Source organism: Castor canadensis, chromosome 2 (genome assembly GCF_047511655.1).
Source record: "Castor canadensis chromosome 2, mCasCan1.hap1v2, whole genome shotgun sequence".
NCBI lineage: Eukaryota > Metazoa > Chordata > Mammalia > Rodentia > Castoridae > Castor > Castor canadensis.
Window position 1 is genome coordinate 80,816,779 of NC_133387.1, and position 15,550 is coordinate 80,832,328.

Consider the following 15,550-nt stretch of genomic DNA (forward strand, 5'->3'; position numbering starts at 1 on the left):
TCCTGTGCCCCTTTCTATGAGGAACACTAACTGACAGAGAAAGCTGTGTATTATGGAAGTCAAAGGAGGTTGGTAATGGCATTCAGTTCCTAAAGGTGTTAGTAAAATTGTGTTTGGGAAATTCACACAAATCAGACTAGGAAAGGGTTTCTTTAGAATATTAAATTATAAAATCTTAAAACATAACAAGTGCTCAGATATCAAAAATTGAGTTCCAAACTATGCTATAGTACTAATAAAGAAGCAGGTTTACGTGGATGTGACTTGACTTGCTACAAGTCTTACTGACAGTTAACTGATAGTATCGGAATTTAATCCAGAGGTCTTCTGATTATCTCAATTTGAGTGCTATTACTATACTTTAAAAATATTCCATATTGGTGATACACTGTAAGCTGTTGAATAATAGGGGAGCATGGTGATAGAGAAAGAATAAGTAATAGAGGAGCTAATTTGATTACAGCATGATATATATATGTCTGAAATGCCAAGGCAAAATTCCCATGGATGATAAATATACATTTTTGTAAAAATGAAGACCAGGAAGGTAGAACAGGTCTTTTCCAGTGGTGGATACCAGTGGGAAGTGGTAGGACCCAAGGAAAGGGTGAATATTGAGAAATAAACAAACTCCTTTGTTTTGTTTTATATTTCATGATGAAGACAATGACCCCTTTATAGAATAATTATGTCATAGAAAAGAAAAACTCTGCATAATTTGCTGTGACCACTTCTTTGCCTTTTGCATAATTTCAGGGCATTCTCTCCTCTCCCTTTCTCTTTTCAGCTGTGGAGTGAGGAGCCTAAAGTATGATGCTACATGAAAAATTTCATTAGTTTGATTTTTTTCCTGGAAATTCTATGATTACTCTGAATATATGATAGCTTTTATTTAAATGACAAGATTAAATAGAAATAGATTTAAATTTATAGTATAAGCACTGAAATGTCAAGGTGAAATTCCCTTGGATGATCAATATACATTTTTTCGTATATTTGTATTTGTATTTTGTATGTGATACAATGTGTACCAGAGACCTGTGATATTTATTAATATTCATAAATGAATCTTCCAGTTGATTTTCAAATCCCTGAACTTATAAATAATGCTTTGGGGTTTAAAAAAAATCCATTACTTCCAAATGAAGGTAGCATTCTGGAGTAAGGCAACAGAGAAGAGTAGGGACTATGGCAAAGTGGAATGCACATGACCTGTCTAAAGGGGGTGGCCCACAATCACCTTCAGTGCTATGTTGTCATGTGGGAATGTGAGTTCAGTGTTGTAAGTTCCCCTGACTTTTTCTTGAAATACTGCTTTTTTCTTTAATGTTGGCAATGAATTTCAATGTTTAAAACATATTCAGACCAAAGTAAATACATCTGTCATTGTATCTGGCCTGTAGGTTTTTAGTTTCTGAACTGCTCCAAGGCATTTAATTCCTTCTAGAAAATTCAGTTGTGACAAGTAGAAGGCAACAACGCTGAACTGAGAGCAGATGCTGAACAGTCAGCCACACTCAGTTCTTAACACTGCTGTGTATAACCACACAAAACTGCATGATATCCTTGAAGCCTCAGTGCTTCCTGTTTTGGAAGACAGATTAGCCGTGACTGGCTTGGAAGACAAGTTAACCCTGACTCTCTGGTGTAGCCAATCCTCTTAAGAAAAATCAGTCAGCGTGAGCCATTACATTTTAGAATGGATGCTGATGTCACTGTAGACAACTGAAGCAACACACTTGTTACTAATGCTAGTACCTCAGCACTTCTACAGAGATTCTGACCTAAGATGTTTGAATAAAGTCAGGGAGTTGACTAGTTTATCAAGGTGCTGGAGAAATTCAAATTCCAGATTGCATTTCAGAACCACTGTTCAGGGCTATTACTCTGCAGTACATACAGTGAGTACTCAAGAAGTTTATTGTCAAGTATGGAGAAAATATTAGAAATGCTGATCATATGCCTTCTTGGTCTAAAATATTATAAAGAAATTAAGCTTGATGATTGTCTTTTTCTTTTTTTTTTTTTTGGTGGTATCAGGGTTTGAACTCAGGTCTTCCTGCTTGTAAAGCAATGAGAACTCAGAGCTTCATGCTTGCTAAGTAGGTGCTTTACCCTTTGAGCCACACCCCTAGTCCCTGAACTGTCCTGTGAATAGAAGGGACCTTTGAGCCCAGGAGGTCTTGACATTTCTCTTCTTTCATTTCTTTCAGAACATCATAGCTTACATGTGACCATTCTAAGTGGGTCTAAGGATTGAAGAATACTTTCTACTAATAGAATTAAACAGACAGGTGGTAACCATGACAAAATCTTATTCTTACAGATGTTTAGTTGGTATTTTAAGACAAAACACTTGGAGGAGTTGTCAAATTTAAAGACAGTGCATATTGCTTTTACAACATACACAGTTCCAAGTTTACTGGCCTTCAAAATAGGGCTGTTCTCACAATGAGCAAATCCTTTTTTTTTTTTTTTTGAGTATTAAAAGGAGGTTTATTAATTCTGTTTGTGCTTTTTTCTTTTTTTTGTTAATTTTTTTTATTATTCATATCTGCATACAATGTTTGGGTCATTTCTCCCTCCTTCCCCCACCCCCTCCCTTTCCGCACCCCCCCCCATTCCCCACCCCTTCGATATTCGGCAGAAACTATTTTGTCCTTATCTCTAATTTTGTTGAAGAGAGAGTATAAGCAATAATAGGAAGGACCAAGGTTTTTTGCTAGTTGAGATAAGGATAGCTATACAGGGAGTTGACTTGCATTGCTTTCCTGTACATGTGTGTTACCTTCTAGGTTAATTCTAGAACTAATTCTTCTTGAACTAACCTTTTCTCTAATTCCTGGTCCCCTTCTCCTATTGCAGTACTGTGGTTTGAACTCATGGACTTAAGCTTTCCAGACACTCTACTATTTGAACCACTCTACCAGCAGCCCCCACCTTTTTTAAAGGAGTATTTTAAACCAAATAATATTTTTCTAATTCTATGGTTTTGCAGACAATGATGTATTACCCAGGAAATTCCTTATTTTGGCACACACAAAATTTGCAAACAGAATTCCATGTGTTCCAGAACAGTTTGATTAGATTTTAACAACTGCTAGACATTAGAGAGAAGTGGAAATTTGTTAGCTGAATTTCACTAAAAACCTTCATCATTTTGGATGAGATTTAATAATGAGCTTCATAATTTAGTAAATGCAGCCAAATGGTGAACTTTTTCCATTTGGTATTTACATGTCTGTGAGAAGTAGTATAATTTTAAAATAATAGCGGAAGAAATAAAACATAGAAGCAGACCTTCAAATCCTGTCACAAAGTGCTAAATCAAAATTTGTGAAGGAATTGAAACATATTATCATAATAATTTAATTAATACTATGTTTTTAATGAGAATTACATGGTTTTTTTTTTGGGGGGGGTTGTTTTATTTTTAAATAACACAGCTGTATGAGTAGCTCAATGGTGGAAAGCTTGCCGAGCATGTGGGAGAACTGGGGTGTGATCCAGCATTGCAAAAACAAAACATGGCCTGAAAAACATTTTTACAAAACTTTGTGCTTTGTTTTTTATTCTGTAAATTTCCTTATTTTTGCATTTTAGAGGTACCTAATATGAGAATGCATGTATATACAGTAACTTAAAAGAAAATATATTTATAACTACTTGAAGTTCATGCTTGAACAGTTTTTATTGATGGGGTATGCTGTATTTAAAGTTTGGAGATCAACATTATAGAATACCAGAAATCTTCTATGGTAGCTTTTATGTGTGGAAAATAATGCTATTTCTGATTGCCAATTGAAGACAAGGCTGTAGAACAGGAATATAGCATTTTAGTCCTGGCTTACATTTATCTTCTGGTATATCACTTGCCCTTGATACTATTACAGTCTATTCTAAAACAGCCTGGATATGCATACATGGTGCCTCGTGATCATTCTGCTTAGCATATACTGAATACGTTAGCACGTTTCTGAACAGGTCATCTTCTCCGGTCTAGAACTGATGCTTAGCTCTCTATCTTGAAACTAGACCATGGAGTAATGAAAACCTGACAAACCTTTTTTTCTTTCTTTCTTTCTTTTTTTTTTGTGATGCTGTGGGAAGTGTTATTAAGGAGAATCTAAACTTCATCCAGTAGAGTTTCCTGGTCATTTTAGCCTCCAGGAAGGGCATGCTCTTATTCTTGCTTCCTGGGAACACAGAGAGGGAGCATCTCAGCACGAGCGCTCTTCATCCACCCGGCGCGTGGTAAGTGCATCATTACCAGTGGCACGTGTTTGGAGGTAAAAGTATACTTCAGTAAGTGGAGTGAAATCTTGCTGAATTGTGCTAAAGCAATTTAGGCCTTTTATTCCACTTCACTATTGGAGAATTTCACTATAAGCAACTTCTATAAAGAGGAGTACTATAGAAAAACACTCTGTGGGAAGCACTTTAGGTGACTAGTCTCGAAATGCCAGCCTTCTTTCTTTTAATTTATCAGGAATTTTCTCTTGATATTATAGATGCTATAAAATTGGAAACCATAAATGCTAAACTGACATAGGTGGACTATGTTATCTTTATAGGAGAGGGTGTAATATAAATGAAAAGAAATATCCCTTAGAAAATATTTCCCATTCATGCCTTAGGTACTTTTGTGAGTTTTGTACAATACATTTAAATAGGTATTATAGTTCGCCCTACACATATTTTAACATGTAATTGCCCATGTTATTAGCCTTTTATTGACTGGATTGTGAAATCATTATTATTTATACCATCTCCACCTCTGGTCTTTTAAAATTCTCTAAATAAGCCTGATCATCTCAGGGCTATTTTTTATTGCTCTGGTTTGTAAGGGAGTTAATGGGTAAAAGTCCATATTTAGAGAAAGTTCTTCAAAGAAAGGGACAGAGTCATGACAGGGGCTAGAATCAGAGTTTGAGGAGAGAAAGAAAGAAGAGTCAGGTGACAGGAAGAGAGGACAGAACATGAGAGATTTCAAAGAAAGGCAAAAGAAGTCAGACAAGGGCAGGAGGGAAATGCTTGGGAAAACTTAACTGTGCCCTCTTCTGAAATGCTTCACTTGGCTTTCCCATAAGACTTAATAGTCTGTTGCTAATCAGTGCCTTTACAGTGTTCATATCTGTTTGTTTTTGTTGCTGGGTGTATGTATGAGGCTGACTAAAGTATCGTTGGGAGTAAAAAGAGCAGACCCTTTTCAGAGCCTTGGCAAAAATCAGCAGTGAGGTACTAAAAGGCAGAATGAGATTATTTGGATGGTTTGCTCTGGCAGGAAGTAATATTTTGCCACAGACATGGATATCATTTAGAATTTCCTGTGCATAGTGATAACAAAAAGCAAATGATGCCTCACCCTGCCCACCCCCCCCCCCCCCCCCCCCCCCCCCCGTCTACATTCTCAGTGCTGGGAATGACACCCGGGGCCTCACACATGATAGGCAAGCACTCTACCTGTGAGCTACATCCCCAGCCCAGAAGACTGATTGTTATTATGTTATTAAATTTGTTTCTCATGTGATCCCAGATTGCAGGTGCCCAGGCAGATTGCTTCTGCCATGGTCTCACCTTGAGCTCTCATTGGTGATAAACAAAGACTTTTACATTAAAAAAAGGTGGGCTGGAGTAGAGCTTAATGGTAGAGCACTACCCTAGCATGCAAGAAAAATTAAAAAATAAGATATAATAATACAGATATAACAAGCTCACTCAGAAGCTTGTTGCTCTTTTTACAGATTAGAAGGCATACCGTACCTAAGAAACCAACACACTTCAAAGTCCCTACCGACTATGGGCTTCATTTGTAGTATTCTATCTGTATTCATAGAGCTGAGGTGCTTCCTGAAATCAGGAATACAGAGAATGACATTTCTGCTGTCCTCTGGTAGCTGAAATTCCTCTGTACTATTCCTGATCATGTGTAAAGAGGTCAGAGGGGATTTTGTTCTTTCATTTTCTGTCCTTTCTTTTGTCTCTTCCTCTTCATTTTCTTTCCCTCATTTTGTAGCTACTTGTCCTTCCTGGCTGGCTCTATTTTCCATTCCTAAAACAGTGGGTTGTCAGAGAAAGCGGTGGGTCTGGCATTATGGGACTTAGAGCACCCGGTGGTAAACATCCTGGTTCCTTTCTTCATTGCCAGTCAAACCCAAGTTTAATGAGTTTCAATTGCCAGTTTTGTTCTCTTGGGGCAATCAAAAGGAAGAGTAAGGAAAAAGAGAGAGAGAGAGAGAGAGACAGAACACATTAGAAAAGCAGTAAGCAAAGACACTATCACGGAAGTAATGAAAGTAAGCCTATAAAAGTTACATTAGTCATTTGTTTCTTATCTGCTGTTTTCTCTTGTACCATGTCTTTGCTTGCAGAATATTTACAATGAGATTAGAAATTTCAGTGGCCTGCTTTTTTTGATGTAGACCTTGATTTCCTCACTGTACTTGATAACTGTTGAATTACTAAAGCCAGTTTTCTGCTGATCCTTGTGCTGCCACAGCTGCAATATGGTAAGGTAAGGAAAAGAGCTACTGGCAACCAGGAACAGATTCTGTACAGAAACTCTTAAGTAGCTTGTGACTTAGGTGCTTCCTTCTCTACACTTGTCAGTCGCTACAAGAGACCCTTGCTCTTCTGATAGGATTGCACTGAACTCAAATGTGGGTTGTCTCCACTGGGTGTGGATGGTGGCCTGAAGCTCAGTGAGGGTGACCGTGACATGGTACACTCACTTTCCTTCTTCATGCCAAAAGCAGGCTGTACTATTTTTGAGCACATGTAAACAACTGTGAACCATAACTGGAACAAAGACCAGTTTGTGAAGGATCAGATAGTAAATATTGTAGACTTTGCAAGCAATATACTCTCTGCTGAAAAGATCCAACTTCACCATAGAAGGGCAAAACCAGCTGTAAATCATATGTAAACATGAGGTGACTCGTGTTCAACTAAAGTTTACTTATAGGAACTGAGATTCGAATATTGTATGTTTTACAAACATACTATATTTGCTTTTTAAGACAGGGTCTCACTGTGTAGCCCAGATTGACCTCACACTCAAAATCTTCCTTCTTCAGTGATGGAATTACAGGCATGTGCCACCATGCTTGGCTTTCCCAACCATTTTCAAATACAAGACACATTCTTTGGTTATAAAAGAAGAGAGTGGGGTAGATTTGGTCTGTGGGCTGTAATTTGCTGATCATGAATTAGCACCTATTCTTTGCTGTTCCACGGTGCACCACAAATGTAGTGGTATAAAACAACTATTTATTTATTTGATTTGCCATTGTTTGGTTGGCAATTTGTGTGGAGTCAATTGGGAATTTCTTGATGATATTCAAATTGGTCAGCTAGTTGTTTTTGCTTCTGGGGATTGGCTGGCTATTGGGCAAACCAATGAGGTGACTGGTCCATGTGTCTTTCATCATCCAACAGGCTAGATTCTTATTGCATGGTGGTTCTAAGATCAGCCAAACAGGCGAGCCTCAATGTATGAGCACTTTTCAAGGCTCCACTGGTATTACTTTGTAGTAGTCTCATTGGTTGAAACAAGTTACATGGCCAGGTTCAGAGTATGAGAAAGGACTAAGGCTATGTATAGGCAGGTATGAACAAATAGGGTCTATTAGTGCCACATCCTACCACAGAAGGGCTCTGGCACTGATGCCTTCTATCTTTCCTATAAGCATGATATAGTTCCTTCCTTCTACCACCCTGTCCCCCTCCCACATCTCATCTAATCATACCATCATGCTCCAAGTCCAGGATCTCTTGCTTAATAATTAGGTCTCCAGATGACTTTTGGGATGGATGCATGTTCACTTGACTCAATTGTACTTAAAAGTTAAGTTATAATTTATAGGGTGACCAGGAAAACCACAATAGACATTACCATTTGAAAGGAGAAGAGTAGGAGACATGTAGCATTCACTGGTTTATATAAATTCTAAAATCCAGTCCAATCCATGGAATCCAAGGTGAGGAAATTTCCCTTGATTGGGCTGAGATTCGGCTTCCTGTGAGTGTTTTTCCAGCCTATTGTTTTCTGTTGCTCTCTGGGTTTGGTTCCCTACTCCACTGTTCTTCACAATTCTTAACTCTGCCTTCTGAAATTTCATTCCTTTTTTTAAAATAATAAAGAATGGCTTGTGTATGTAGCTGAATACTTTGCTCAGCCTCTGTTCCTGTAGAAGTTTGGGGGCCTAGATGTCCCTTTTTGTTCTGAGCAGTTGTGGCCAGTTCAGTCCAAGATGGGGGTGCTTTTGTTTTTACAGTGACTTCAACATTTTTACAGCCTCTGTGAAGCTGATTAAGGTTCGCTCCATCCCCCAGCAGCCACATCCACAATTCACAATTCATATTGAGACAGGCTTCTTTTACTTTAGTGTGTCAGTCAGCCTGTTGGCAAAAACAGTCTTACCAATCATAAAAACCCCTTTTGTCTTCAAGGGTCTACTAAACATAACCTTGAAAATTTCAGCATCCTTAAGAAAGGTAATAAAGAAATTCATAGCCACATCTTAATTTGATCTTTACCTCAAAGCCATTTCTTGTGTTGACAATTTTTTACTGGCTGCAGAGACTGAAGATAAGGAGCAATGTGTGTTTCCAGCATATTTTGGTGTCCATACTTCTCCTGAGGTCTACTTATGAACAGAATTTTCTTTGGCTCCTCCTTTCTTTTTACTACCCTATCATAGGCAACTAAAAGAAGTCAATTAACATGTGTACCATTCAGCGAGGTCATCTCTTTCAGCCAAACTGAGAAGTTCATTAACAATTGCAGACAACATTTTACCAAATTGTTCCCCAACCACTTAACCATTTTTTCTAGCCTTCTTTAGCAGTTTTGTTAGCATTTTTGTAGCCTCTGCTAACAGTATGCTCACCATTTTTTCTAGCCTTTGTAGTTGCTATGCAGCATTCTGGCTTCCATAGACCATCTGATTCCAAAGCCTAAACTCACATTTTTGGTTCTTATTATAGATGCATTCTATAGGTAGAATTGCTAGGTATCAATTTCTTTTATTTGTTGTCTACTTCTAAAAAATCAAGTATCCCCAAATTCAATAGCTTTAAACAGTCATTTGTGTATATACACTGGAAAATTTGGGTGGGCTCATGGAGTGGAGCTTCCACTGGTCTTGGCTTGACTTGCTTATGTATCTGTGGCCTTTAGCACTTAGCTAAAAGGCAGGGGTTTGAGGGAAAGGTGTTGGCTGGTTATTGAAATGGAACAATAAGGAAATGAGGCCACATGTCTTATTATTGAGCTGGGTAACCTGGGTTTGCTTCCACAGAGGTAATGGCAGGTCAGTCAGAGAGGGCAGGCCCCAATATATAAATACATTTCAAGTCTCTGAGAGTATATTGTTTATTATTGCCACATTGGCCAAAGCAAATCACATGGCCAAATCCAAGCAAGTGTGAATGTGAGTGGGAATTATCCATGGGCTTACATTGAGGGAAGTCATGGATTTGGAGAGGTACGAGCAAAGTTGGTGCCATGAATGCAATAACCTTCCAGGCTTACATAAACAAAGTGGACTATAATGTGACATATAGAAAACCCACCATATTTTCAGAGTTGTACCAACAAAAGGGCTGCCAGTTTGCTAAAAAGAGAGGCACTGTGTTTGCTCAAATTGCAAGCTTAGTGATTGGTTATGTAGCTAGGTAATACAAACATAGTAAATCCACATTGTGGCTTGAAATCTGGCAAGTAGAATTTATTGAAGATCAGGACTACATGAACTTTTGGAGGCTGAACTACCAAAAATGCAGGGCAATAGAAAGAAAAATACTTCTGAAGGTAGATAAACTCTGAATGGAAAATAACATATATAATATCTATGCTTTATGGGGTGTTTGTTCATGTGACAGACACTATGCTGTAAATTTGCACAGATTATGTCATAATCTCCTTTAAAAATTGAAAAATTAATATTAAACACAACCTTTCTTTTGTCCTTTCTTTCTTTATCTCTAGGGAGCATGTTATGCTTAGTATATTGTGAAAGCTTTTACATTATAGTGTGGCTAAGGATTAGGAGATGTCTTATCAAACATTACATTAGAGGTTGAAGCTAAGTAGTAACGTGTAAGCTACTTTGGGGTCCACTAGTCCTCTACTCATGTTCCTAATTGCATGACCATTGCTGGAGGGAGGCAGCTTCCATCATATAATGAAGCCAGCTCAAACCAAAGTCCTTCCCCTTTCCTTCTATTAGGCAAACATCCTAGTGTAATAATGGCTCTGGGGACAAAAGAGCCTATTATGATTCCCTTTGTGTATTTCTCATTCATTCTTTATTGACCCCCCAAATACAAAAGAAGAAAACAAGTGAGATTTTCCTACAATAAAACAGTTGCCTCCTATAATTTTTTAGGGGGGCGATTTGAATTTAGGGCTTCATTCTTGCAAAGCATGCGCTCTACTGCTGGGCCACACTCCAGTCCATTTTGCTCTGGCTATTTTGGAGACAGGGTCTTGGGAACTATTCTGTCCAGACTGGCTTTGAACTGTGATCCTCCTGATCTCAGCCTCCCAAGTAGCTAGGATTACAAGTGTAAACCATAGGCTCCTGGCAGTTGCTTCCTATAATTAAGACAACTTCTAAGTGTTCACAGTGAAGTTAACAAAGAAATGACAATAGCTTTGCAGAGATGAATGAAGCTGAAATTAATAATGTTGGCATTCTTTGGAGTCTTTGGTTGAAGAGGAGAGTAAAGACAAAAGAATGAGGCACATCAAGGAATACGATAATGTCTTCCCTTTGAATTGACAGAAAATAATAATAATGTTGAAACTCTTTAAAATGCAATCCATATACATAGAATTGAAATTGAGAAATGGGTGGGTAAAGGTGAAAGAAGATTCTATAAAGACATTGGAATGACCAATTTTGATTGTCAACATGACTGGAATAAGAAACACCTAGGAGAGTAGTAAAGCACACCTCTGTCTGTGATGGCCTTTGACAGCCTTCTGATGAGGCCTTCTGACCTAATCAATAGATTAATCCCTTGATGGTTTCATAATATTGGGAGGTGGTGACAAGTGGGAGGTTGGGCCTTTAGAGGAAGAAGACCACTGGGGACAAGTCCTTTGGGGCTATTTATTGCCCTGCCTCTTTTTGTATCCCCTTTTACTTCTATTTCCTGTTATCATGATGTGAACTGTTCTCCTCTACCACATCCTCCCATGCCATGATGCGCTGACACTTCTCAAACCATGAGCCAAATAAATCTTTCCTCCCTTAAAGTGTTCTCTCAGGTATTTTGGTAACAGCACTGAAAAAAGTAACTAATACAGAAAGATTTGGTACCCAAGAGTAGGGTCTTTGCTGTAACTAAACTTAACCATGTGGTTCTTAGACCTTTGGAACTTGTTTGTAGGAAACATTTGAAGAAGCAGGTAGCAAAATTCTGGAATGCCTTGAGCAGAGCTTAATGGGCAAACCTGGCAGGTACAGAGAGGTTCAGAAGACCAAAATGTCTATAGGAATGTGGACCATGAAGGCCAAGTTCACAAAGTTTGAGATGGGGACAAGGACTCTATTGAGAATCAGAGGAGAGGCCATCAATGTTACAGTCTAACAGAGAATTTAGCTATATTTTGTCCATGTCTTGAGAATTTGAGTAAGGGTGAATTTAGAAGGAATGGGTTAATTAATTTGGTAGAGGAAATTTTAACATAGTACATCATTGAGGCTATGAATAGTTATTGCTGGCTGCTTTCAGCTAGATTTACTGTAAGATTTGGGAGCAAAAAGCAGAGCAAAATGGTTTGAAAAATAAACAATTTGGCCAGAGTAGGGGTGCATATAAAGCTGCAGACATGAAAGGTGGCTGTTAAAGAGCTTAGCATCACTGAAAAGAAGCCATGACTGGCAGAGTGGCCCAAGTGGTGGAGCACTTGTCTAGCAAGTGTGGGGAACTTGAGTTCAAACCCCAGTATAGTAAGAAAAACAACCAACCAATTAACCAACCAACTGACAAAACAAACAAAGCCTAGCACTTTGCACTGGGACCATAGAAAAAATGCCCTGATACATCTCAGGAGTTAGCCAGACTTTACTTATAGCAGGCTTCTGAGTATAAAATTGGAAACTGCTAGCTTTGTAGTTGCATAGAATGTTAGAGTTACAGGGTCATGGGGACTTGCATTGAGATTTCAAGGAAGGCCTGGGAAGCCAGGCAACACATGGCTTCTGCAAGGAGCCCTAGAGAAGGCAATTTTTGAAGCTGTTGGGGTGAAGCTGAAGATACCATGGGAACCTCAAAAAGTTGGAGATGCCAGTAACACATGTCTTCCAAGGAAAGTCACAGGAAGAGAGCAGAACCAGTCCACAGCAGAGGCCATGTAGACTGCAGCTGGCAAGGTCAGAGAGGGTAGGACTGCCCAAGCCCATCAGAGCTCATACCACAACACCATGTGCCTTGGATACCCAAGATGGATCTACAGGTTTTAACACATGCCCTGCCAGGTTTTGGTCTTGCTTTGGTGTGATCTTTCCTTGTTATACCCTCATTTCTCCCTTTTGGAATGGGAATGTTTACTCTGTGTTATATTGGAAGCATGTAATTTTCGTTCTGATTGTACAGGGCTCACAGCTAAGAGTTTGCCTTGAGTCTCAGAGGAGACTTTAAATGCACTTTGGAACAATGTTGGAGCTGTTAAGGCTATTACACTCATGGAGATGGATGGAATGCATGTTGCATTATGAATGGACATAGCCTCTTGGAGACCAGTGGTAGAATGTATGGTTCAAGATGTGTTTGGGTGTCAAGTTGACAAGATGTGGACTTGAGATGGGAGATGGTTGGTTTTGATTGTCAACTTGTTTGGATTTAGAGTCACCTAAGGAGAAATGAGGGTATAACTTGTTTGGATTTAGAGTCACCTAAGGAGATTGTAGACACACTCCTCTGGTTGTGTCTACAAGGTGTTTCCAAGAGAGGATTAACTGAGGGAGGAAGACCTAAACTGAATGTGGGTGGTATCACCCATGGATTGGGGTCTCATTTGGAATAAAAAGACAAAAAGAAGAAAGCCCAGACCTTGAGTTTCCTTTCTCTGCTTCCTGGCCACTATGACCTGCTCTGACCTTCCTGCCTGCCCACCATGATAGAGTGACACATCTGAAGTCATGAATCAAACTAAATCTTTCCTCCCTTATATATTGTTGTCACAGTGGTGAAAAAGTAACTAATAAAGACATAGAATGATATTCAAACATTATATTTATATTGAAATTCCTCATTTTGGAAGAGGTACTTTCTTCCATGAGAGGAAAAAGATTATAAAAATTTGAAGCTGGGTTATAAGTGAGAAAAAGCACTATTGAAAAATGTCTTAGATATTCAAGTTTGTGACTCTAAGACGCTCTGTAAGTGCCTAAGTATTGAAAAATAAATAAAAAACTTTGGCAGTTAAGAAGACACATTAGTTTAGATAAATAGATACATATGCCAGCCTGAACAAATCACAGAAACCTGAGTTCAAACCCCAGTACTGGGGGAAAAAAGATTAAGTGACATGGTTAAGTCTTCTTTTTTTTTTTTTACTTTTTATTAAAAAATAATAAAAACTTTATAGAACAATAAGCACCTGTGTACACTTCACCTAGGTGCCCAACTGTCAATATTTTCTCACATTTGCTTTATCTGTTCATGAATATGTACCATCTCTCTCTCTCTTTCTCTCTCTCTCTCTCTCTCTCTCTCTCTCTCTGTCTAGCCATCCATCCATCCATCTATCCTACCTCTCATGATGAATAATTTGGCAATAAATTGCAGCCATCATAACTCTTCACCTTTAAAGGTGAAGTATTGGCTGGACTCCATATTGGCAGGACACTGGCGCATCCCTATAATACTAGCTACTCAGAAGGTGGACATCAGGAGGATTGAGCTTGAGGCCAGCCTTTGTAATAAAGTTCATGAGATCCCATTTTAACAAAAAAGCTGTCTGTGATGGCATGCACCTGTCATTCCAGTTGCATAGGAGGCATAAATAGGAGGATTGCTCTCCAGGCCAGCCCAGACATGTATGTGAGACCCTATAGGAGAAAACAGCTAAAGCAAAAGCGGCTGGGGGTGTGGCTCAATTGGAAACACACTTGTCTGGCAAGTGTGAGGCCCTGAGTTCAAACCCCAATATTACCAAACAATAACAAAATACTTATACCATATATGTTCTTTCAGTCTTGCAAATACCAACAGCTTAATTATCAAATCTAGAAAATTTAGTATAAATTACCTAATATATAGTCTATATTCAAATATTTCTAGGTGTTCCAATAATGTCCTTTAGTGAAAACAAATGAAACAAAAGATGTTTTTTCCTCCCCAGCATCAATCCTGAATCACATCTTGTTCTTTGCTACTGTGTCTTCATGTAGACCACTCATTAATCATTTTGGTCTCCACCATATTTTGAGAACAGGCCAGTCCTTTCATGTAAACTCCTTGTTTTCAGGAGATCTTTCTGTGTGCAGTTTATCTCGAGTGGCATCATGCCAGTTTAGCCTGCTATTGGTGATATTGACCTTTAATCTTTTTAACTTTGTTTTTTTGGCGGCCCTGGGGATTGAACTCAGGTCCTCACACTTATCTAGACAGATGCTTTTATGGCTTGAGCCACTCTGCCAGAACTTTTTTGTGATGTGTATTTTCAAGATGAGGTCTCCCAAACTATTTGCCTGGGCTGACTTCAAGTCGTGATGCTCCTGATCTCTGCCTGAGTAGCTAGGATTATAGGCGTGAGCCACCAGAACCCAGCTCTGTTTAATTTTTGAAAAGAGGTGTCTACTATTACCTCTACTTTAAAGCTGTCAATCCCTTTGGAAATTAAGATGTCTATGTTAGATTCTGTTCCCATATAACTTTCACCCAGAAGAGATAGCAATTATTGATGATTTTTTTTTTTGCCTAAATCAATTATTACTGTTAGCTCTGTTATGGTTTTGATATGAAGTGTTGCTCCAAAAGGCTCATGTGTTGATGGGTTAGCCCCCAGATACTGGCAATATTGAGTGTTGATTAGATAATGAGGATTTAACCTCATTGCTGGGTTAACTCATTGATGAGTTCACAGCTGAATGGGCTATTAAGAGTCAGCCCTTAGTTGGAGGAAGTAGTCCATGGTGTGAGTGAGGGGATGGGAATGAGGGTGTGGTGCTAGTCTTTGAAGGATATGTCATGTCACCAGACCCTTCTTCCTCTGCTTCCTGGCCACCATGAGGTGAGCACCTTTACACCCACCACACACTCCCTGCCTGATGTTCTGTCTTACTTTGGGCCCAAAAGCAATGAAGCCAGTGACTAGGGACTAAAACTCTGACACCATGAGTCAAAATAAATCTTTCCTCCTTTTAAGTTGTTCTTCTCAGGTATTTTGTCACAGCAACAGAAGGCTGACTAATACAGCTGCCAAATGTTGAATTTAAAAAATTTTGATCAAGTATAAATTCTTATCAGTGGTCAGTGTGAAACAGGCTACTATGGGAAATTAATATATCTGTCGAGAACTAGAAGGGCAAAA